This window comes from Hylaeus volcanicus, chromosome 3 (genome assembly GCF_026283585.1).
Source record: "Hylaeus volcanicus isolate JK05 chromosome 3, UHH_iyHylVolc1.0_haploid, whole genome shotgun sequence".
Taxonomy (NCBI): Eukaryota; Metazoa; Arthropoda; class Insecta; order Hymenoptera; family Colletidae; genus Hylaeus; species Hylaeus volcanicus.
The window spans coordinates 1,654,403-1,679,290 of NC_071978.1; the positions used below are offsets into that span (position 1 = coordinate 1,654,403).

The 24,888-nt window shown below is 42.7% G+C and overlaps 1 protein-coding gene across 2 annotated transcripts in view; it reads left to right on the top strand.

Moving 5' to 3' along the window:
* Positions 1-549: 549 nt before the first annotated feature.
* The window catches only part of LOC128874324 (uncharacterized), a 125,436-nt gene continuing 101,097 nt past the window's right edge, over positions 550-24,888 (top strand). For both annotated transcript variants that reach the window (XM_054118960.1, XM_054118961.1), the window contains exon 1: positions 550-1,802. The gene's annotated coding sequence lies outside the window, so the exon portion shown is untranslated. The remainder of the gene's footprint in view (positions 1,803-24,888) is intronic.

Here is a 24,888-nt window from a genome sequence, read left to right on the forward strand (position 1 = left end):
GACAGTTGATCTTTATCGAAGAGAATCAACCATCGGTCTCCTCGAGCAAACTTGTAGACCCACCCACAGACTGCTGCACCCCCACCACGGCGAGGGTGCATCCGCGATAAGAAGAAGAAGCACGTGGACGAAGCATCGAAAGCAGCCGCAGGGCGCAACACGCCGCTCGCCAGCCGGTGGACGAGTGCGCGACAGTAGACGAAGACCAGAAGAACTCTTGGACGGTCTGCGCGACGGTGGCAGGCGTCCCGTCCTTGTTCGTCTCGTGTCCGATTCTCTCCGTCTAGCTCCTATGCAGTCGGAGCGGCAGAAGACCCGGCGAACCGTTCGGGTCGGACAGAGACGTCGAAGACAGAACTGCGTGGGGAGACTCGGTCGGCTGGCGGAACGCTATCGAGGTGGGGAGTCGGGGACGAGGTGGAACGACACGAAGGCGGGGAGAACGCGACGCGACGTGTCGTTCCGTCTGACGGGGTGGGGCATCGTTCCAGTGGCCGTGGTGGGAGCCGCGAACCGTGGATCGGCTCCGCGACGTTTGGAGGGGGTAGAGTAGCAACACCGCTCCCCACCACTCTGTCTCTCTCTCACCCTTCGGAGGGGTTCAGTCATCTCGCGCCAGCCGAGCCACGCGCACTTGCTTGTTTCACATTCTGGCCTCGGTGAAAGACTCTCTCCGCTCCGGACGCTACCGTCCGCACACGCGTGCTCTTTCGACCGTGTCGCACCCCGTGTCATCGGGGTTGTGAACGGCTCCGATAATTCTGATACGCGTTGACGGTCGTTCCTCCAACGCGTGCTCGCGACAAGTCTAGCCTGCCTTCGTCGTGATCACCAAGCACCCAGGGCACACGGGAACCACAGACCGCCCCCTCTGGACGGAAGCCACGGAACATCCCCACTTCTTGGCCAATCGAAGCCTCCCCCACCAAGTGTCGGAGCCGGAGAGTTCCGTGGCGAAGCAGAAGACATACCGGGTACCGAGTTTTACGGGTGGAGAACCTGCGGATACGTAGCGATCATCCCCCCAAAAACGGAGTATCGCTTCACGGCGAAGGATACTCCGTGGTTTTTCTCCGCGAAACCCGCGTCGCTTCGCCGGATCTCGTCGGTTTTTGTATCTTTCCGCGGCTCGTTGGTCGCCCTGTGCACGCGTGCACGCCCCACCCCCACGGGACCGCTGCCACCACCAGCTTGGAACACACACCCCCTCCCCACCCCCGCCGAGAAGTCGGCGAGCCAGTTCAGAGCGAGGACAGCGGCATCATCACGCGTCTCGACTGCTTCTCCCCGTGGACGGATCGGTGGTGACCCGGGAACTTCCGGTTCGCACGGCTCTGAGGGTGGCGAAGGTCGGTACGCGTCGCGGTTTGAAAAAGTGATGCGTTGTCGGATCGGTTTTGGTTGACAGTGCGACGCCCGGGAAACACGCCTCAGTGGTTGATTGTTCGTGGACGGTGTGATTAGGCGAGTGATTTTATTCGTGACGAGTGTGACACATCGGAAAACCTCCGCCGACGTTTTTGGTGATCTGCCCTCGGTTTTTATACACTGAACTGCTATATCGAGCGATGCCGGAGTGACATCCACGAACCTGGACAGCACGTACTATCGCGACAGCGAGTGATGAGACACGACGACAGCCAGTCGGTTGGACTTGTCTTCGGTTAGAAGAGTCGACCGTCACAAGAATCACGAGGACGAGGAATCGAGGCGCGTCGTGGTTTCACCGTGTTCCGCGAGGACTATGCTGGGCAACGATCGAGCACTGATCGGAGGAAACTTGGATAATCGCTGAGATCAAGGTAAACGTCACTTGCGCTTGTCGAACGTCCGCGGACGTTGAATTCTGGTTTCTCGAGCAGCGTTCCTTGTCGAGATTCGCGCGATCTGCCAAAGAAGACAAAAGTGACCCCGGTTGTCTAGTTGAAATAGTCCCAACCGAGCGACAAGAACGTTGTTAAGATCCGAGAAAGCCATCAAACCGGACGGCGGCCGGTTTATTTATAATTTATACGAGCCGGAGGACATCACGCGCGCGTGCAACGACAAAGTGTTCAAATAATGTCGGCGAAACGATGGGTTATTGTAGGGGCGACTGTAAAGCTGGTTGGCAGCTACTTGCCCGCATTACATTTTAGAGGTGCGCGAGAGCCCAGGGGAGACGGATTTAGCATCGACGTATTCTTCCATCCAGAAGGGAAAAATATAAGTTTACCCGCGTAAATTGTAGTCTAGCAACGCACGCGACTTGTACGCGAAGACGCGTAATTACCTCGCGAGAGGGAATATACGCGTATCGCGTTCTGTTAGAGCGGAAAATTAGCGTTGCTCACTCGGACCCCCACGCGTAGAAATAACCATACGGAAAAAGAGAGAGAGAGAGAGAGAGAGAGAGAGAGAGAGAGAGAGAGAGAGAGAGAGAGATATGATTTTTTCGTGACGATGTTATCTGCGAGATTTAAGCAAGCCCCACGGAAAGAAACGCGATATCGAGGTGCCGCCGGGGTGGCGAGGGTGAATTTTTATGGCGAACTGTTGGCCTCGACGATTCCTTCCTTCGTCGGGAGCCTGTAATCAGAATCGCTAGCCACGATAAGCCTTCCCTTTAAATCTTTTCTCGTTCAGCTACTCGTGAATTCAACTGTGTGAAGTTCTAATGACACAGGGACTCGTTGCAAATGCGGACTGTAATCATGGTCGTTTCGAGTGGGATAAAGACTTTTCTGAACTCTACGGATATTGTTGCTTTCGATGATTCCGTGCATTTCCTTAGCTCGATGTTCGATCGTCTTCGGGGATTTTAACCCTACTAAGTTTCTCTGCAACTTTCTTTTTAGTCGTAACCACCTCGGTAGTTTACTTTTCTACTGTCAAGTCAGAGTTGAAACAATAAACGAGTTGGATTCATGATTGAACCTCGAAATAGATATTCCGTAAGAAACATTCATTTTGTTGTAAAAATGTTCGAATGTTGTGCGTAAAAATGTTCGAATTCTATCATGTTCACGTATAATCGAAGAATATTTCATGTTCAATTACTTCGTGAATAAATTTCACGCTTAGATAAACTGAGTCGTGCGTGACGTTTACATATTTGACTTGTAAATAACGTTTTTCATCCGCTCAATTTTTGTATTATAATTATCATATGCTGCCATAGAAGTTCTATTTATCTATAAGATTCTTCCAACACAGTTTTACAAGAATGCCTAGAATCGAGACAAACGCTCTGCTGCTCATTTTCCTTCGAAGAATTTTAATCGAATCGATCATGTCAGAACAAGTGTCGTTGTTGTTTTTTTCTTATACAAGACGGACGTGAATAATTGTCAAAATCTATTAGAGATCAGATGTGATCCATTCCATTTATTTCGTACACGCTGTAACCAGAGCGGGACAAAAGAAGTAATTAATTGATTAAAAAAGTATTAGTAATGCACATTTGGAAACCGAATCTTAATGTATACGTTCCTTGATTGTATTCATAAGAAACCACAGTGGAAGTATCGTTTCCCAAACATGACGTGTTCCAGTCTGAAATGCGCGTATCGATGTAGACGATTACAAGAGCGAGCCAAGAAAAAGTGCCGAATTGAATTATTCAATTTAGTTTAGAAGTGCCGAGAATTGAATTATTCAATTTAGATTACAAGGAAGAAATTCGAAAAAAATATCGACTCGGTCGGCTTTCGTAATCACCGGCGCATATAGACGTCCGTCACGTTGGCTCGTCCTTCGATATCGATCTTCGATTTCTTTACTCTCGAAAAACGAACATCGTCGCGGCGAAATCTCGTCCCAAAAACGTCCGCGAAATCGGCTAAGAAACTGATCGGAGCGACGAAAGGAACCGTAAACAACCGCCGCGCCGATGAAAAAAGAACAGCAACGTAGCGGGCACCGAGTGAATGGAAGAAATGAAGAAATGAAGAAATCAAGGGAAAAACGTAGAGAGCCGCGAACGGGCGTACTTGTTGATACACGGCGAATCTCTTGAAAAGAAGGAAAGGACGAAGGTAGAGAAAGGGAGAAAAAGAGAGCGCGGGGGAACGTAAGGAGGGAAGAAAACCTCGAAACAATTGGAGGCGCGGAGGCGGCCGCATTTCATGTTGGCTGGCATCGGCTCCCTTTAAAGAGTCTCTTGCTTTTTGTTAGCTCTTCGAAAATTATGATTGTTTGTCCGCGAGATTTACTGCTCCGGGGGGGCCTCCTCGATGCGGTATAACGTAGTCGAGGTGCCCTCCAGGGGCACCCAAAGACTTTTGCCGAGAAGGGAAGCGGTTTACAGAGATTAGAGAATCGGGAACGTCACGATATATGCTCTCTGTCGCGCTACCGAATCGCGTCCCTTCTCTTCCTGCATCTCCGCCGGCCTTCCTTTTCTACTTCTTTTTTCATTGCACCGTTGTTTGTTTATCGCGCCCCATTCCGCGTAATCTGGTCGCGGAGATTAACGGTGTATGAATAAGCTGATTCGGCCTGACGATTACGAGTTTCCATCGGGGAGGCTGAGGTTCGAACGGAATCCTACATTTCGCGATACGTCGAGTTGGTTGCCGGTACAGGTGTATATCCTAGGAATCTTTAGGCTTGCGAGAACGTCTAATAGACTTACCGCTTCGACAGTTGAGAACATCGTGAAAGATCATAGATGGTAACAACAATTATTAAAAGTGGTCAAATTGTTTGAGGTATTACTGTACTTCATTGGTATTTTGTGGACTCTGAGAACGTCAGAGTGAACCTTAAAAACTTTTGACAAATTTAGAACTATGATTTCTTGGAATCTTACAGAATTTTCAGGACTTTGATTCTTGACGGAAGCAACAGTAGAGTACTGTTTTGGAGTTATACGAGATATAATTGTTGGGAACATTCCGGAAATTGTTGGAGAACTTTCAGGCATCCAATAATAGTGCATAACAACTACTCCAGAATGTTATTATCGAGTTCTTTGATATATAATAGTATTTTACTCCAATTTGGTGGTATCTGAAAATGTCTAATGAGTCTAGAAAGCGCTTAATAGCTTTCAAGTTCTAGAATTTCTCGAGATTTCAGGGAATTTGTACGATTTTCATTGTTTGTAAAAATGACACTCAAGTATACTATCGAATTTTTTGAGTGTAATAGTTTCATCAAAAATGGCACATAGCTACGTCGTCGCGCAATTACTTGCTTTGTATGGAATGCGAATATGCTCTGGATTTTTCGTTAATTGTGAATTTTCTTCTTTGTAAAAGAACTTTGCCATTTGATGAAAACCTTTCAGCGGTATCAACGGTAATATTTACTGTAATCCGTAAATATTAATACCCAAGATTAACAAGCATTTCGAGATTCTGCGGGTACATTAAGGCTCGAAAGGAAAGGATCGACTGAGAGCCTCTGGCAGCTCGTTTATTAATCTCGCGAGTCGGATATAAACCGATTTTACGTCGGTCCTCTCATTTTCAGGCTCGTAAAAATTAAGCTAATGAATGCGTTCCGTGAATTCCCATGAAAATATTTATTACGATCCGTAATTGAAATAAATTCTTTAGGCTCGCTCTGAATCCACTCTCGTTGGAAAATTGCGGATTTTCTTCTCCCCGTTCCCGATACAAATTCGAAGATCGACGCGCTCTGGCTCGTAAACCGTTGACTTTTAAACTCGATACACTCGGTATTCCGTTGATTTATTCGGTATCTTATTGTGCCTCCGAACTAAACCCGACCTGGCCATCCCAAAAAGTGGCTCTCTCCCTCTTTCTCTCCTCCCTTCTCGAGCTGGCGATCGCTCTATAAATTTCACGAGTCTTTCAAACCCTATATTTTCTCGTTATCCTCGCGTTTTGCACGACACGTTTTATTAAAGTACGATAATTTTACGAGGCGCAGCCTCCAACCCCGTCTTGTTTCTTGTTCGTCTTTTTACCGTCAGCGTTCTACCTAGCCGCCACCCAGGCAGGTTCTCTTTTCCTCTGTTTCATGGCCTCGTTGCCGCGATTTTCGATTCGTAATCGTTCGTGGATCGGGTTTCGCGTGGAAATGGATTCTTCTTGGTCTAACGCGTGTCGAACCACTTGGATTCTTAGCAGTCTCTTTGGATCTTAAAGAAGATTACAGGCAGTCGAAGTGCAACTTGCAACATAACGTACAACTTTATGGGAGCAATCTGGTAGAAGCCAATACCATTTCCAACGAAACAAGTTAGCGTTTTGGATCTCTTCGATTCGGAGACCTAGGTTAGCTGTATGTGACACATTCGCGTACGTTAGGTCTCTGTTGTTTCTGGTAGTTCTAGAGACCCCAGTCAATTTAATATTCGGTCAGTATACGCGAAGGATAACAAATTCTGACTAATCCTTGCGTCCAGTAGACCAAGTGACACGGATTCTCATGTTCCGAACAGAGTAGTTCGATAGGGGTTAAGATTGTATAAGATCGAATGACAATTCTTTCTTAAATAGTGCGACGTCTCGCGAATACCGTGTTTAGCATTAAACCTACCGACATTTCACTTATACTTCATTTATACCACGAACCGTCACTGAGCTTTAAAATTAAAAAAATTAATATTCATATCTTATCTACATGCAAATTTTGACAAATTATTAAACTCTCAAAGGCATATATATATTCCAATACATATACATATTTCAGATTTGGAGCAGATTTTCGTTGTTCCTCTGTCTTTACGATATCTTAAATGCAAGTTTTCCACCCACCTGAAACAGAACTTGTGTTTACAATAATATAATATCGTTGTATACTACAACTGTACAGAACAGTTTGGAAAGGGTCGTTCGATAGGTCGTGTTAGGTTTAGTGTTAAAATCATTCCTCACGCTCCAGAAATCGAATTACCACACGCCAGTTCCACTGGCGATTAAATATTCGAAACGGTTTCAATCCGAGCCCTTATCGGACGCGCGAAGAAGGACCGTGTCGATCGATTCAGACATTAGAAAAACGCATACAATTATCACGAGTCGATCGTCGGATCGTCGTACGGAGGACCAGGAACGTCAGAGCCGACGAAGAAACGGGTCGTTCGCACACGTCCGACTGTACCTTCCTCGAGAAGGCAGCTCCGGCAGTAAAAGGCCTAAAGTTTTTAATACTTTCAGTTGTTTTTATGGCGGCTGGCATTTGCTCTTTTTTATTGTTCGTCTCCTCTTTCCTTCTCCCTCGCGGGCAACACGCACACGACCCTTCAACTGCGGTGAAGAGAGGAGCGAGCGAGCGAGAGAGAGAGAGAGAAGAGGCGAAAGAACGCCGCTGTACACGCGGTGAAAGAGAGCGAGAAGCGAACCGAAGGCAAAGGAGAGAAAGACCTCAGTCAGCCTTCTCTGATGTACGACTCGGCGGTCCGCGTGAAAAAAATCCCATAAACCAGTAAAAAAGCTCGGGGTCTCTGGGCCAGAAGGGATCGAGGGGAGACGAAGAACAGTCGGGACAGGAGAAGAAGAAGAAGAAGAAGAGATGGAGGGCCCAGTATCGCTAAAGGAATTCCTCTTATGACGAACCACGCGTGATTTTCTCTCATTCCCCCTCCCTCCGGACCTTCCGACAGTCCGAATGCGCGCCCCTTCACCTCCCTTTACAACCATTCTCCTATTTCTTCTTCGTCTTCTTCTTCGGGGTCTGCTTCTGCCCCTCGGCCGCTGCTTCGACGCGGCCGTGAAACCGCGCGATCTCGATGCACGAATTAAAAAGCGAAGACAGAAGAATTTCGAATGACTAATGACGGCCACATGTGCCCGCGTCGCGTCTATTCTTCTTCGCGGCCCTTACCATCTCGGTGAACACGAGGATATGCCGTTGGCTCATCGTTCGAAGTCTCTATTGGTCCGCCACTCGTTGCTTTCCTCGGCTTTGGAATTCGGTCGTGCCACGCGGCTCCGAAGAGAACGTTGATGAATCCGTTTAGAGAAACTCTTTATATAAATAATATATGTATGAATCTGTTTTGTCTACTTTTTGCTGTCGGTGTACGTAAATATTACTTTTTTCGCGAATCAGAGCGAAATATCGTGGAACATGTTTCTTCAGATCTGCTAGTACAAATGTAATATTTAGGAGGAAACTTAATTACGGAATGGTTAGTTTTGTTGAAAAGATATCATATTTGCCTGATTTCACATTAAGAGTACCTCGATGAAATTCTGTTTTTAAATGATAGAATGCAAGAATTACTGTAGCGATTCTTCATGGCTTCGGTCGCTAATAAATTTGTCAGTGATTTACAGCCTTTCCTCGGCGTTTATATAATGAATTTCTGTCGTTCATCGAGACGGTCAAGAACAGAAGTTTTTTCGCGTGTCTTGTTTGTCACGTTGCTCTCGATGATAGTTACAACGCGGATATGCAAATTTCCGCGGAGCGCGGAACGGCGGGAAGAGAGGAACGAAGGAGAAGGGAAAAAATGTAGGAGGAGCAGAGAGACTACGGATTGTAGTTTTCTGCCGGACTGTAATGGAGTATCGCCGCTCTCTATGAATAGTTATGGCTCGTCTCGCATAAATTAGACCGTAAGAATTAATAGCTAATTCAGCAGGTTTTCAATTATCGTCGAAGCGAGAATTCAGCAATACCGTGGCTTATAAATATGGAGGAGGAACGTTGTTGCTCCCACGGCGCGAACGCGAATTTTTCAAAAATAATGCGCGGCTAATTTTCTCGACGGTAATCGAACGCGCGCGGTCGAATAAAATTACCAACCGAGCCACCTGTTCTTCTTATTCTACGATGTCTTTATACCGTTCGTATATGGCAAATTGAACATTCGAAGCGTCATTCTTTAACAGAAAAAATTTTCTCAGAACTGTCTACACAGAAGCGTGCGAGTGTAAAATAATTATAAAGACCGCTGTTTTTTAGTCCCAACGCTAATGTTATTTGTTACGAAACGTAACGTTTCGACTTCTGCTTTTGGTTACAGTTATCGTATTTAAATTTAATAACAACTAGGTTACAAAATATTCTTACCGAGAAAATATAACTAAGAAAAATGATATATTTTCGATGTTACAATAAAAATTCAAATATTAGGTTTATAATTTTGGACGTATTTCGCAGGTTAGACATTTTTTCAGGTAAAAACCATATTATGCACATATAAAATTTGCTATACAAACATACACGCTTGAACCAAAAATTTTATATTATAGAATTTATAAAATTATTTAATCGTGAACGGAAGTTGAATTCACATCCTTGAGGACATCAGGGAGGGAGAATCATCTTGGAGGGTCGAACAAACTTACAGAACTCGAAAGACCGGCAAACACCGTCGTTGATTAAACAAACCTCTCGAGAACCGAAAAATTCTCGTCGAGAGTTCCGTCGAATCTTCTTGGAATCTTGAAGAATCGCCAGATATTTTGTACTCTCCGTAATTAAACGAAGAAATTGAAACGATATTTTATGCGATTCAGTACTTGTTTAAAAAATGGCAGATGAAAATAGTATCGGTCTCGCAAACAAACACTATACGTTCATGGATATTATAGATGAATATATACATCAACTAAACATATTAGATGAGATAGTCATTCTTAGGTATAATATAAAGATATTTATCACCTTGACAAAAGCCATACATTTATAATATATGAACAAGACATGTGATAAACTTGATATCTGAATAATAGAATTGATTCCTAACCGATATAAGACATTTACGTTATAAAAAGGTCACAACCCGTTGAAGATAATTATTTTTGTCCCAAATCTGACAGTTGCCATCAGAATTTTTGCGGTAGAGTGTTATTCATGTTTGCACCGAGATATCGGACCTTCTTATGCAATGTTATGAAATTTTATTATGTCCCGAGGTGGACTCGTGAGAGTCGGAAGTGTCAATTTAAATTTATATTTAACGAAGATATTCTTTAGTTCTCAAAGAAACCGTCCTGCGTCTATTTGACAGTAGTAAATTCGGATATAAGAGAGACAATGGAGGTTTTATCGCAGCATCCGTGGCATCCTTTCGCGAAAGGATGTTCCGTGGTGGAACCCCAGCTATCGGCCAGGATCGTCGAATAGGAGAAAAAGAGAGGGCAAAGATCGAAAGCAGCGTCCGTAATTTCAGATAGAGTCGGTGGCGGGTGTTATTAAACCCGATAGCCCAGCGAATGTTTCTCCCTCGCGGGTGTTCCCCGACTTCAATTTAAATCGGTGACTTTGCTCTTCTGCCTCACTCTCTCCATCCGTTTCATCTCCATGGACGGTGTGTGCGTTGTGGTGCGGACATATATCTGTCCTTCGAGGCAGGAATCCCTTCAGGATCCTCTCGGTCAGCGAACGAAATGGAAAGGAAAGGAACGAGATCTGCATCCCGAGAAAACTACGACGAGTTATTCTGTCGCGATGGGTATCGAATTTAATTTGCCGACGCGAAGAGCCGAGCTTTTCTCGGACGCAATGAAATAAAGCTGTCCCATCGTGGATACACAGCTCAAAGTCGAGTAGATCACATACTGAAAACCAGTCTGTCGTTTACCGAGGTACCTCACACTTCTGAAGTTCCACTATGCTGCATAACTTCAACATGTTACACTTCATTGGCGCCGTTCCGATGACGTGCACATAATTTGCAACACTACTCACAAAGTTCGAGTATCATTTACGGTAATATACACTGTATGAACAAAATAAGCGAACAAAACTTCAATCGTACGAGTTTATGAATATTTATGGGAAAATGGAGTGTTTTAAAGTTTTAGACACGCTAGCGTAGAATTGCTTTGAGGTTTCCAGTTGCTCGTATTAATATCTTTGCTGCCAACAATATACGCGAAACAGTCTTCTTTTGGAACGAAACAACGAATTTTAACGAAGAGGCTAATCATTTTTCGGTCAGACGAATCGTAGACCTCTGCAAGTTATTCTTACATTCAAAAAGGTGTGATAATCTCGCGACAACGATTACAGAAAAGAAAAAGAATTAAAATTTAATAGAATCGACACTTACTACTCCAGTTGGGAAATAAATGCCGAACCAGAAACATTCTCAGACGAAATTGTGTATCGATAACGCCCGCATTACGACTAAGGCGCGGGTCTACTTACGGGTTAATTAAGATCCAGCGTGATAAATCTCGACCGGTGCCAGTTACACGCGAATTAATGATTTCCATCGATCACGTGGCGCGCACCGATCAATAATCGCTGTGCGAGTAATCAGGCCTCATCGATTTAAATAATTCCTAATTCACGGTTCACTCTGGCGTCGATGTCGATACCAATTGAACCCGCATTCGGTCGTCGGATACCTTTCACGAGGCGCGAACCTGTAGAAAGTCTGAAACCCACCGAGGGCGCCGCGACGTCAGACGTTTAATTACATCCGAAGAAGACCGTACCGCGTCCTGGCTGAGATCGTTTGTCACGATGGACCACTGACAAGTCAATGCCGTGTTCTGGAGTCAAAGAAATCGTTCATCATTTCGCAGCAGTGTATCTCAAGCGATTATTCGAACGATCCTCGCAATCGGTTGAATGTTTTCAGTTAACAAGGGGAGGGTCAGCGGTGATAGACGTCGATTTCACTAAAATCTCTATGTAACGCACTGAATTAACGAAGCGAATGAATAAAACTGAAATTATAAGCGCGCATACATTTTTATCAGAGGAAAGGATGCCTTTTGAATTTTTATAAGAAACTTGGCAAAGATGCTAGTTTCTAACACGACGACAAAATTTCTTTTAAAACTTTCGAAGTACCGGGTCTATTTATGGTTATGTCTACTATTCTAAGTGTCATTATAGAGGACAAGTTCAAATTTTCAAGAAAGTCGTCGAGTTCTTCAGAATCGAAGCTCGCCGCGGTGGGCTCTTCGCACGCTTTTACACCGCGCAATTAAGCCGGCTGATAACAGCCGATAACAGGTTCCAGACGCGTTCATGGTTGCTCCTGCTGGCCCATCGAAGTTCAGGGCTCCGAAATTGGCCACGGTCGAGCACGAGTGCGCGAGGAAGTTCTCAGAGTCGTGGCGAGATAAGCGGGACACTCCGCGTGGCTTGTGGTTCGAGATTCCTGAAACAGATGTTAATGGTCGAGAATGGTGTCCTGATGTGGGTTAATCAGAGATTCCAAATCGGGAGGTACCTCTTTGTTGGAATTCAAGAAACTTGGTCTCTTAGTCAATATCTTTATACAATAATAAAGGGTTTCCCAAAAGCGACTTTCGGAGTTTGTTTTTCAGTATGCCTGTCGGCGTAGTCGTGGCGGATACTTAAACGAAGTTGTTTCTCACGTTTAATTGCAATCAAATGTACTTTCATTTATAATAAATTCGGATACAATCCATATCACTTGTGTTTTTTTAAAAAAAAAAAAAAATACTAACGCCTCTTTCGAGATATTCTTTATTTTGGTGATTTCAAAAATAGGTAAAATGAACAATCTTTGCTCGGTGGACGTAGATTTTTATCCTTTCTTTCCGATATTTTATGAATTCTTCGTAAATTTGAGGGATATCTAGAACTAAAATACTCATGAAACTTCAAGTATAAACACAGTATGAGGATTATGTAATAGCTTCGGTTAGAAATTCCTGAAGTTACTAGCTCTTAAGTGCTAAATGATCGAAGTCTGACAGTTTCTAGAACTATAGTTTACAAACATACTCCAAATTTACTGTTCTCGCAGCTCTGAAACTCTATTCGCTCGGTCACTAATAGACTGGGGTATCCCAAAAAAAACTGCTCCAGACGATATTTGGGATACTAGTTACAAAGTTCATATATCGCGGAGCTTTCAAAGGTTATATTATTTTATTTAGTCCGTATAGATTCCTAGAACTTCTAGAAGTAGATCACTTTACAGTGATCCAATTGATATCAGTGAGCGAACAATAATAGACAATCAGTTTTAGTTGTTAGCTTTCATTTAAAAAGAAATAGAACTCCTATTCTCGAATTGCCTTGTAACCAATACCAAAATAGATCTTGCTTGTAACATATCGGGAAGCCTCTTTCACGAATTGCTTCCAATATTTCATCTCTGTTTCATCAAAAGCTCTATTTAAGTTAAAAAGTAACTTCAGAAACGTCTTGTGAAACTATCGTCACAAAATGTTGCGTGGATAGAATTCGTTCGGGTTCTAGAATATTCCCAAAATCAATAATCGGTAGATTCTTAGATCGTCTGGAAATAAAAGTCACTTAACAGAGACTCAATTGACCTGATGTCAATTCGCTGAAGATCTGTAGTAGTAAACAGTCGATATTGCAGACTATTGCATTAGAGTTAAATAATCCTGGTTCTACAAATCTAAACTCTAGGGACTCGATTAGATCAACCTATGCAAACAGGTTTATGCCGAGTGATTCCAAGCGTAGAAATCTGTCATCACCATTGCTAGCGAATACTCCGGCAATCAACATCCAACATAATTTTTTAGAATCGCAAGCTCGAGAGTTTGTTACCAACAAATGTTAGTTAACATTCCAGACCATCAATATGGCCGTAAGAAATTTCCTAGGAAATATACGTTAAAACCTTTATGTTTGAATACAGTTCGTATCTCCTTTTTCGTAATAAACGCTGTGTGTTTGGCGCTTCCGGCCGATCAGCCAAGAAAACTCTTGGAAGTCAGGAGGAAAGAGGAAGTGGCTCGAAGCCAGAGGACACCGATGCCCGTGACGGGCGCGACCGGTTCTCCGGATCGCGTTTTCATCGACGCAACTCCGCGCTCGTGTCGCCACGAGTTCGACCGTTATTCAGGAATTAATTCATAATTAGAGCGGCCCACCTATGGGGAGCCTAACCCACATTCCAGCCGCCAGCTGTCCCCGCCAGCAGCCTCGCGTTTCCAGCTTTTCTTTTTTTTCCTTTCGTCTCTTTTTCCCTGTTGCTTCGAACGCTCCCGTCCTCCTCTCTCTCTCCTTCGCCTCTTTGTGGCTGGCCACGTCTCCCTCGTCTGCTCTCACCTACACACGCGTTATTTTGCATCGCTTCGTCGCGTTACCTGCACACCGCCGTGCCGCGCCGCGCCGCGCCGCTCGTTCGCACTGTGTCGCTCTACGGGCGAACTGGTCCCAAGTGGATCAGCTGATTGCTGTTTCGCGATCGCCTCCGGATCGGGGCTTTTCTGCCAGCGCCAGGGGAGGTCCTTGCATTGTTCTTAAGCGGATTTTCTCGACGAGATCTCGCCATCTCTCCACGCCGGATCTGTCGTCTCTACCTGACGACTCTTCTTCGGAATCTGCTCCTTTTGGTTGTTTGCTCGGGGAACGAGGCACTGGTACCAGCTACAATAGATACGTTACATGTTACTGTAGCAGATTAGTATTAGTGTATTAGAAAGTTAGAAGGTCCTGGGGACACGAAATGAAATCTATGCATTCCGTGAGATCTATTTAGACGAAAAAGGGTTCAACACTTAACAAATTTTAAGCCGAGAAATTGACGAAGAACTCGATACGTCCAGAAGGGTTTTTAAATCCTGCTACTCTATCTATGTAGACTCTGTACATTTTTAAAACTTTTAGAGATAAATCACTCATCACTCCTCGCAACTGGCATTGGAATACTAATCACGATAGACAGTCGATGTTAAGTATCGCTGCTAATACTAAATTAGTATCAGTGTAGTACCGCTACTTTCCACTAGATTAAGCCACAAGATCAGAGTAAGGCATTTTTTAAATATCCTTGGTCTCCTGTCGTGAAACGTATTCTTTTATATTATTTCTATTTAAGAAAATAAACTTCCGTCACGTGGCTCTTACAAAAACAAAAAATGTTATGAAGAGTGTGCGACGAGGGCGTGGCAGGAGCCCAAGGATTTTTTCAAATTTTTCAGTCTGAACTTGTGGCTTAATCTAGTAGAATGTACCACGTGAGATATAATCAAATATTCCTAACCTGTACTTTTTCATTCCAAGTCGAAGTATTTCTCCGAAGGGTGCCTGAGAAAAATAATTTCATTCATCCCGATTGTTCGTGAGCGACGTTTCGCAACGAGTTCACGTGTCATCGAATGCGTGGGAGATGGGAGACGAGGAGGCGGCTCGAGAGGATTAGAAAGTCGATTTCGCGAATCCAAATTCGAGGCGGTGCGATCGAACCGGGCAGGAATTTCATCCGCGGGTCTTTGCACCCGGAGGATTCCAGCGGCGTCATTTATGGAACGGACAAGACACGCCATTAGATTTATGATTATGCAGCACGAGGCTTATATTTATGAAAGGCACCAACACACGCGCGTGGCCAGATGTGACGTTAATCCGATTGCCGGTAGAAACTCCCGCGGGACCGGCCAGTTCGATTCAGATCACCTGATTTACAAATTTATCGCTGCCGGATCGTCGGTGGGTAAGCGTTTCTCGTTAACGAACATCACGATACGAAAACACGTGAAAAAGCGTGTGTGTTTCTTTGTTGCTCTCGCGTTACGCTGCCTTTGTTTAAGACGAGAGTTAGATAAGCCTAATAGTTCATTTCAACGTTTCAACCCTTACGCGGGGTCTCCTTGGAAAACTTATTTCTTTTATCAAAGTTTTCGTTTCGGTCAAAAGTATTTTCGACCCAGGGAAGATTTAAAGATAATGCCAATCACAAAGTATACAATATCCCGCTTACTGTTAATTTTACGACAAATGTGTATATAATAGAAGCGATGATACAAGATTTTGCCAATTATTTTTTTATGTCACTTTCGATACTTTTACATTGTACTGTTTTATAAAGACAAATAATATCATAAAGTTATAAAGATATATGTACGAAGTACGCATTTGTATTGGCTGCTTAATATACATTTAAGGATTATTTTTACACGTATAACTAAATCCCAAGTTTGTACAAACCCACGTTCGTGTCTCTACACATTCTTGGCGGAGATTTTATCTTCTCTCGTTCAAACGTCACGCGTTAATATTCTCGAGCCATAACTGCGAAGGGTTAATTGCAGAAAAAGGGTATTCGATGGTTTGTAAGTTTTATTGAAAATGTTGTAACTTTTGCTTCCAATTCTCCACACGCGAATAAATTCGCACGGCCAAACGAGCATTGAGAATATTGGCTGCCCTCCTCTGCATACCAATTTCAATAAATCTCCTAAAATACAGCCACTTTTTCACGCGATACGAGAAATACAAGGAAACGAACAAGCATTCACTGCTTGTGGCTTGAAAATTTTAATGTCAGTATTCGTGTAGAGAATCGAAATTCGAGGAATCTAATTTAGGATTGAAACATTGACGCCACCCTAGCGTGTAACTATAGCTCAACTTGAACGTGCAATTAAAGGATTAGTTATGGGTCCTTCGTTGGTCGTAGAAATGGAAGAAACTGAAATTCTGGTTGAAATTATTAGCGATCCTCCTTCCTTTTACACTTGAATTCGAGTTAATATTTGGAGACGACGAGGTAACTTAAGGATTTGCTCGGACTGCATATTTGGTCCTCGAAGGCAGACTACGTTAAAACTGAAGATACGCATCATATAATTTTAAGTTACTTATAAAATGTAAGTAAATTTATCGTTGAAATTATTTTTGAAACCGTTTTCGTGGTTACTTTGATATACTTGCTACCATAAGAAATACCTTGTAAAACAATAGTGATGCAAATAATTACCGTCAAAATTAAATAAAGCTTCATATTTAATTACTCGCCCTTTTATTTTTATTCCATGTGATTAATTTCATTCTATGTATAATTTTTTGTGTAATTAATCTTATTGAACATATTCTTCAAAATTCTTAATATTTTATACATAAAAGTTACTACAGAAGAATATACATAACGTTCTCTTACATTTACAATAATCGTAACGATTGAATCTGATGCCGTCTCCAGAACCATCGATCGAAACGTTACGTGTGCATACGGGACTGGCGGAAAAGTGATCTTTTTTTATGAAATTAACGATACGGCGTCGATGGTCGGTTTCGATAAATAGTTACAATCGGGCGTTGTGTAACGAATAAGGGGTCCGATAACTTCTGAACAAATGCGATATTAATAATATAGGCGGGAGTCGGCGACCACGTAAGCCGGGCGTGATCGAGCATTCGGACGTCGTGTTAAAAGGTAGAAAAAGGATAGGCGTTTTATCGATCCATCGAGAATAGGCTCTCTCGGGCGGCGTGTATCCAGTTTTCCTGAAACGGACTTTTTGGTCGACCGGCGGTCGTAAAACGCGAGATACGCGATACGGAACGGCTCGGAACGCGCTATCGTGCGTGTACCTGCGCCAACGACGATAGCGCGGAGACACTGTAACGGAAGAATGCAACTCGCAAGTAGGTCAGCTGGATTCTCTTGTTGCGCGCTCTCCTCTGGCTTTTATCTCCGCGAAATCGGGCGATTTCTTCGCGCGAAACGGCCCGCAGGATTTCTGAGATCCTGAGGATTTCTTACCGTTTCTTCCCTGCGGCGTCGCTTGGAAATTGAAATCTCCGACGACCGCGAGCATTCCGAGAAACCTATGGCGTTATTCGATCGAGCCGGGAGACTGTTTGTGCACTTGTGTATACATTGTCTACGCCTATCCCATGATTTACAACGATGGCAGGTTGTTCGAAATATCATGTAAATCGAAATCATGGATTAACGTATGAAGAAGCACGTAGGTCGATAGAATGTCAGTATGAATAGATAAAATGGATTTATTTTGTATTAATATAAAGACAAAAAAATATCTGTCTATTTATGAAGTAATATATATAAAGTTAGCGTTAATAAACGAACGATACTTAAAAATGACTGAGCAAATATGCGTGTAGTGTGTATTTTTGTTTTCGACAATTTTTAATTTTGGAAATCCGTTTTTCCAACAAGCGAAACTGTTAGCTGTAATTGAAACTCGTTCGTTGTATTTATATACAAATTATTTGAATTTGTAATTTAATTTGTAGGAAAATGCGATGTGAACATTTTCTACGTAGGCGTACGCACTTAGCAACAATCAAGTTTGTGAATGTACATGCGTACATGGTTTCGTAAGACACACCGCAATTTGTAGTAATAACCACGTGTGTGATATCATAACCTGCAATTATTACCACTTAATAGAGAAAAGTTCTACATGTTTCGTACACGTAAGTGAAACAATTTTTGTAGAACTCTAGCGTGACATTTTATCACTTTTTCTATTCTTTTTCCATCTATTTTTATATCGTAACAACATAACAACTAGTTATATTAATTTAGTTTAGTTCACATTACGTTGACTGTAACGTAAACAGTAATGGAAATATCGTGACTGTACTTGTGACGTCGTCGATAACTTATCTTTTCGGTAAAAATGTTGTAACGTTACGTAGCTCTAATTTTAAACAGCACCTTGTTAATCTCTTTGCAGTTTCATCAGTATGTACATATCTCTAATGAATTTCCTGCGATTCAATAACGAACAGGCCTACGGAATTGGATTTTAGTTAACGCGTATAATATCTTTATAGTTACAAGCACAATTCTTTACAAAGCTATAAAGGCAACCAACCTCATTCATACTAATTACATCTAATTTGTCGTAAATACGGATAGCGTACAAGCAACGATATATCTCTTACGCACGCTTTAAAATTACACCGGGGCGGCGTTCAATTATTCATTTACTAGAATATACCGGTCGTCGAGCATTGAAATTACTAAGAATATTTGCTTCGCGTTCTCTTCGACGCCTAATCGCGAGTAAAAAAGGATATCTCCGTTGCACTCGGACTGACGCAATTCTGAAATACGAATCATGAAATAATCGAGTCTCGGCTTAACACTAATTTAAAAACATTTGCGCGCGATGATCGAATAACGCGAAGTTCGCAGAAAAATTATTCGGCGAAAAAACAGAAATTGATAAAATTCACCGGCGGCCGATGACATTTCCGCATCAGCAGTACATGTTTCCGCGAACAACGTAACGAACAGTTGGGACCGATTGCCGTGCAAGCAATTAATTTCCGGTCTCGTCGAACTCTCTGGTTTCTCGCACATGACTGCCGAATACCGACGAGTTCATTCAAATGCGCGAAAAGGAATACAAACACGAGAGCGTCCGCTGAGAATCCTCGAATCGCGAGGGTGTCTTCACCAAAGAAACCGAAACTCCACCGTAAAAGAAAAAAAGAAAAAAAAGAAAAAATTGACCGGAGAGAGACGAAGGCGATTGCACCGCGCTTTCTTGCGTCGACGAGAAGGAACCGAAGGGGGCCCTATTCGTCTCCTTATTGAGACGATCCGGCGAGGGCCCGCGATTGGACCGTGCCCCGGGGCGTTCGACTTAAAAATCGAAACAACTTTTTCCATCGGTGGCCCACGACAATTTACGACAAAACCCGGTCAATCCGCGCTGCGTTCTGAAATTCAAATCGTCGCCAGGTCGGGGAACCGCCACTTTTTCCACGGGCTCTCGCGCTCTCCTTGAAACAGCAAAGCGGAGTACCAGAAGCGGGGAGGAGCGAGCGAGCGTGCTCGCGCGCGTGAGCCTCGCTAAATTTAAATTTACGATTTCTCCCCGGCCGCGGCCGCCGCTTGTCTCCGCAAACGCCCGTCTTCATTCCGTCCGCGAGACGCGTCTGATCTTTTCCCGAAAACGCTGAAGGCTTCGGAGACCGGAAGTCGCGCACCCCCATTCGAGTCGAATCGCTTTCGCGGATGATTTACAGCCGATCCGGACTCGAATCTCGAGGAATCTTTGTTACCATAATAAACCACGGTTCATTTTCCAAACGATGTCAACGTTACGGTTCGTGGAACGCTGTCAACGTTACGGTTCGTGGAACGCTGGTGCTCCGTACGGTGTAAACAAATGGTTGCTCGGTTATCGCCGATCCTATCGAAAATATGCGTAGGACAAAAATGTGAAAAATGAAAGTACACCTGATTACAATTAAACATCGAAGATGATATCGTTGAAGCGTCTACGATGACTATGCTGACTGGCGTATTTTGTTATTAATCAAATAAAATTCCAAGCCCTTTTTTGGAAAACCTTTTATGATTTGGATGTACTCGGGAATACTCGAGTAACGACGAGTAACGAACGATTAACGAAACAATTTTAATCACGAGCGAGTGGCGGAGTCATCGAAGCCGCCATTAAACGAAGAATTAAAAAGGGTCGAGGACACTGCGCTTTGTTTTCGTCATTTCTGGCCGTCCTCTGCGAATTTTCGCTTCGGAAAGACTAGACGATTTGCATTCGTCCGCATCTACCAAGAATTTAGCGGAACATCTCTTAATCGTCCGTGCGGACGCTGGCCGCGTATACTTGATTTAATTTAATTTAAATATACGCACTACGCTCGCGCCAACAAATGACTGGTATTTCGAGGGACGCGCGACGACAGAGCTCACGTGCTTCGGGTTTAACGTGAAAATAGCAAGGAGACGAAGCGTTACGACGCAATTTATCATCGTTTCGATTTTTTCCCCTCGCGTTTGGACGTGGAAGGCAATCGCGCCCCTCCAATGTCGCGTCAATTGCGTTCATCCCTCGCTCGCGATGTCCCGCATCGAATTCATATTTATTATGCAACTTTTTTATCAAGTTCACGCTGAAAGGTGAGACATCGGACTTAATACACCGCTGAAACATTGAATGTGCTTTATGAATCCGTGAAAAATCGACGCAGTTAAAATCGCTAGCGAAGAGTAATGAACGTGTAGTACAGTTTTAACTACGGATAGGGTTAACTTTAGATTTAACAATGTTAAAATTGAAGATTAGGTTTTATGGCACTATTTAAATTCGCGATTCACGTAAATTAACAGTCGTTTCGTTATGCCTGGTACTTTCCTTTAATTTACGTAACGAAGACGTTATAGTAGTGATGTACATATTAGGAATAGTCAAGGCTTATAGAGAACACGAAATTTAAAGTAATCGTATATCTGAGAAACGCTGGAAGTGTTGGATCGGCGATCGTGCCTTTTTGCCAGCTGCGAGGAAGAAGGAAAACATTTCTCTCGGTCGCTTAAGCCGTTCTTAGTCGCTTATCAGCTGCCGGTGGCGTTAATTGTTCGATACACAGCCACCCACGCACGGAAGTCGACTTCCTCGCCTAATCGCCGGCGGAATTTACTTTCTTGATTCGGTATTTATGCACGGCACATTTTTCAGCGGAATTCCCGCGGGCGCGCGATATAAATCCTCCAGCGATAAACGCGCCGCCGTTGCAAAACCGCGAATGCGAATAAATTTAATCTGTTTACGCTCGTGGATCGACCAAATGGTCCATTCGAAATCGCTCTTCGTAAACTCTGTACTCGCGAATGAAGAGGCACTTTGATCTACTCCTTTAGACCAAACAAACTTTATTCGATTACTATCGATAATTGAAATAAATTTACGTACATATTCTTCCTCTTCTTGTTATTGTGAATTTTATTTATATATAATGTTTGTAATAACACATCAAAATTCTTAAATTATAGCTGATATAAACTTTGTAAAAGGTTTCAAAGGCTAAATTAATAATAATAAAATAAAATTCTTAAATCATTCCTATCCCATAAACTTATTTGACGACTAACTTTTATATCGCTTTAGCTTGTGTATTTTTCATCTTCTCTTTGCTAATAATACATCAATTTGAAAAAAAACTTTCGTCATTGCATTTATTATTTTATATTCTGTAAGTATAGACTATATGAATAATGTTAAATTGTTTAAATGGAATTTTTATTAAGATAAGTAGTTTGAGCGTTACCACACACACACACACACACACACACACACACACACTTACCACAGTGACTGAATTTCTAAAAGTTATCCTCATTCTTTGCAAATTCTTCGACACATTCTGCATTCTGAGAACCAGTAATATTTCAAAATTTTTCTGAACAGATTTGCGTTTCTTTGATAGCTGAAGCAAGCTTCCAGAGGTGCGAGATTTTACGGCGTGCATGCGATTGCATACGCGACCTTAGGCACCCGTTACATTCCCGCCAGGTTTTATCGCAAGATCTAAATTAAGTCGTTCCTATTTTCCGCGTTGCAATAACTTTCCAGGACTATGAAATATTCTTGCACACACTGATTACCGAGTGTCCAGGTCGATACAAAAAGCTGGCTAGAAGAAAAACGCGATGTCGTGTTCTCATGAACGTACCGGAGCAAAAAGGCGATTTGCGATTCTCAGTGTCATCCGATCCGCGCTTTGTTTTCTCATAAAAGTGTCATTCCGCGTAGTAATATTCGAACTTGAACCGCGTATAAAATATTTTGAATGGAAATAGTAATGGAGAATGATCGTTTACTAGGAACGGAAACAGATTAAACCGAATAAAATTTGTTATGCAAAATTGAATTATTTAACACACAAATAGAACATTAAATCGAAAAAATGGTATCACGATAGCGATTCAATATCGATATTCCGATATATTTCTTATGTGTTTTTATCAAATTGTGTATAACATTTGAATTAGACTCGCTGATTATCGAAATGAATATAAATTACTGAATTGTATTTACGCCTTAAAATTCATCATTTAAAAAGAACAGACATCGTTTGAGTCGATAGGTATCTCGGACCGAAATTATTTACTAAAAAGAATACATTTCTTATCCGATGAAAACGGTTTTCGAAAGCTTAACCTAACCTATACTAAAACTTAACGACGTCAAACTTACATCGGACGAAAAATGGACGACCTCGAACTTGTACGTGTCGGCATTTGAGTCCCTGGAGTTACTGAATTTTGAATTATTATAGACGATGCACGTCGTCAATTATAAGAACAGGTGATTCATAAGCCATTGGATGTCGAAATGCACAGACGCATGACGTAGCTTTGACGGATAAGGAATTAGTAATACGTATGTGAAAGAATTTAAAGGCATTCAAGTCGCTGGGTTGGTCGAAATGTCGCGGCCCTAGATCTTTGATTTACTTAAAGCGTTTACAAATGTTATTTGATTCGTTTTTATTGATCAAAATATTATTAATACATTTCACAACAGTTTCATTAGTAACGTATATGGAAGGTGTATGGAAGGAGGGTCTATGTTACAATTTTTTTTATTTTACGGAAATCGGGAAAACTATTAATTATATCGATTAGCAATGAGCACATAGTGCAAAATAGACACTCCTCTTTCGATTTTAGGTGTTACTTTACTCTCCACTTTCGTCTTTATGCTAAGCATTAGCGAGTAATGAAAGACTAGTTAGGACTAGTACTAAAAACTATCGAAAATTTGTAACATGGGCGGTTATTCCGGACCCTCGTTCAATTATCTTTATTACAGGAAAAAGAACAAAACGAATTTATCAATGGAATTAGTTATTTCAACGATTGCCACTAAATATTGCGGAAAAGACGCTATTAGTAATCGTGTAATTTTAAAGGGAACTATTTCTACGGACAAAGGTCACGAAAAAAGGACGTTCGAAATAAAATTGCCATAAAAATCTGAACGAAGACAGCAAGTAGGTGTCGAACAGAGAAGCGATCATGGAGCAGCTCCTAATGGCGTGGCGTGCATGTAACTAGGCCGCCGCGGTGTTCGGGTGTGGCCGTGTCGCGCATTGTTTCTGAAATTACGATATTGTAGTTATTAATATTTATATATCGGCGAGCGGAGGATCGTCGCCGCGTGGCTGGCAGCGTCTACTTTCTAAAGTGGTCGAATGCCACCGCAGCGCGCGACGACGACGCACCTTGACCCGATGCCGAGTAAAATTGTCGCTTTCGCGACGAAAACGCCTCTAGGAAGTCGCGAGTAGATGGATGTCGATCTAACAGACTGCGCAAACTTCGGCTCCCGAACGCTGTAATCGTTCTTCAAATAAATAGAACGACCAAGCACCTAAAGAAGTCCCAGCGACGCGAAGTCGAATAGTCTGACGAAAGGCTGATAGAGACGGTATTTACTTGCTTTCGTTAGCTATACTTTGCACGATATGACAATTCATGGGATACTTTTTCTTTACCCAATTTTGAGGCAATTGTCGTGAGTTTTTTCAGCTAAAGTACTCGACATAAACTGTTAAAATTGGGTACATTTATTTATTCATGTACATATATATATATATATGTACGTTCATTTATTCATGTACATATATATATATGTACATGAATAAATGAACGTACCCAATTTTAACAGTTTATTATTATTTATTATTATTTATTATTATCTTATATATATATATAAGATTCTCTAAACGTGCAACTGTCCTGTTCAATTTGTTACGAATTTACGAATAATATTCCACGTCTCGTCAGGTGGAACGAGCCCAAAATATTAACGCGATTCAATCGGCTCTGGTAGAGTGGAACCAATGAAAATTGATTTTGTTCTATTCGTTATGAATATGGTTACAGCGCGCAATATGGGAACAAGTATTAAAAGAAAATTGACGAAATGAATCCACGTAAAACTTAAATTGATTTTTTCGTAAAATTTGTGTCTGTAGTCTATAGCATCGTGTTGCGGATTGTTCATCTTTATCATTCTATCGACAATTCGGGAATACTCTTCGAAACCCTCAACCTTCGATCTAACAAATAATCTTCTTCGCCGAATACACGTCCAAAATTTAACGTCTCAGCCCGGCCATAAAAAGGGACACTCCTGTCAGACCTTTCAACGATGGTCATCGCCATTCCACGTGTACGAGGTGACGACGGACCAATATACAATTTCGCCGATAAGCGCATTCGACGCTTGGACCAGGACTCGTGTTCCACGGGTCTTCGCTGTCGCAGCAGCTGCTCGATATCTGGACGTCTAACCAAATCAGGTGGAGCAGCTCGGAATGCGCCCGTTACGAGGCCATTTGATTGACATTTCGGGGGCGCTCGTTTGTCACAGAAAAGCCTTAGTCCATTTGTTCATCCGTTCCCCTCGACCCGTCTCCTTCACCCTTGCCGCATTACCTGAGTCTTATTTCCATCCAAGCGATTTACCCTCTTTCGCCACCGGGCCTTTTCCC